General features: G+C 36.8%; 1 non-coding gene across 1 annotated transcript; it reads left to right on the top strand.

Annotated features, from left to right (window-relative positions):
- The first annotated feature begins 917 nt into the window (after positions 1-917).
- On the top strand, positions 918-1024 carry LOC114033239. Its single transcript, XR_003567945.1, has one exon. It is a non-coding gene; the product is annotated as a U6 spliceosomal RNA (small nuclear RNA).
- Positions 1025-1265: the final 241 nt, after the last annotated feature.

Below are 1265 nucleotides of genomic sequence, written 5' to 3'. Positions count from 1 at the left end.
TAGAAGAGAAGGACTACAAAGCGTATATGGGGAGTAAAAACAGAGTCAAGAGTGATTCTCAAGATTCCTTATTTGTGACATATCACCAGTAGAATTTTGACAATCAATAGCAAAATGTTATCTCCTATATACAAAGCACAGTGTTTTTGCTATGAGGGATGTTCCAAATCTAAGATATAATCCCTGATTTCCAGGCATCATAATTTGGCTGGAAGATAAGGTACACACACACATGAGAAAAATGACCACAATACAAGACAATGTCTGATAAATGCAAAATGAGTGATACAGAAAATAAGTTCAACGAGAGTCCACAGGAAGGAGAGATCAGTCTTGGCTGGCACAGTTGTTCAGAAAAGGCTATGCAAAGAAGATGGAATTCAAGTAGGTTCTTAAAGGTACAAGTTCAATGTCCATAGGGACTGGATAGAGTTTGAGAGAAAAGCTAGTAATTCTGTCTTCATTGTGTCAAACTTGAAATAACAATGAGATACAAATTTGGAAGCCTAGTTCAAGATGGAAGACAAATGGAAAATAAAAAAATAACACTGATATAAAGATAAAACTGATCTCACCTGTATATAGATAGACTCTGACTGAACATTGCATGTTACAGACGAAATATATGCTAATCAGTGCTCTAGCCTTTCTGTACAGAGAGAGAAATTAGGAAAATATGAAAATTTAAAGTATTGGTCCAAACTTCCATGTCATCCCTTGCATCTGTTTCTCAGCATGATACCACACCAAGAGGTAACTGGCATTTGTATAGTAACCCCTGGAGTAGCCTTAATTTCTTCTACTTTTCCGTGGTTTTAAAGGACTGGCATTTGGGGGGAATCTGCCCATCCTGGCTTTATTTCCTGGCTGGGGATCTTGCTTACTCTCAGATTACTGCCTTATAAAATTCCTGCTGTGTGCTTGCTTCAGCAGCACATATACTAAAATTGTAACGATACAGAGAAGATTAGCATGGCCCCTGTGCAAGGATGACACGCAAATTCGTGAAGCCTTCCATAATTTTTATATTAAGTGCTTACCATGTGAAAGTATTAAATAGACAACTGGTTTAAAAAAAAAAATTCTTGCTGTAAAGAGTTTCCCCTTGAGGTTGGAATGCATTTGCACCTAATACCAGCTTCTGCTTTTGTGTCTTGAACATTCCAGTATCCATTATAACATTTGGTTAATTGCATATTGACATGTGTTCCAGTATATGACTAAATTGGCCATTTGAAGTCAGCATTTCCTTATTACTTAAACAT

This window comes from Vombatus ursinus, unplaced genomic scaffold, assembly GCF_900497805.2.
Source record: "Vombatus ursinus unplaced genomic scaffold, bare-nosed wombat genome assembly UNPS02006779.1, whole genome shotgun sequence".
Classification (NCBI taxonomy): Eukaryota; Metazoa; Chordata; class Mammalia; order Diprotodontia; family Vombatidae; genus Vombatus; species Vombatus ursinus.
This window is presented reverse-complemented; position numbering and strand designations above follow the sequence as displayed.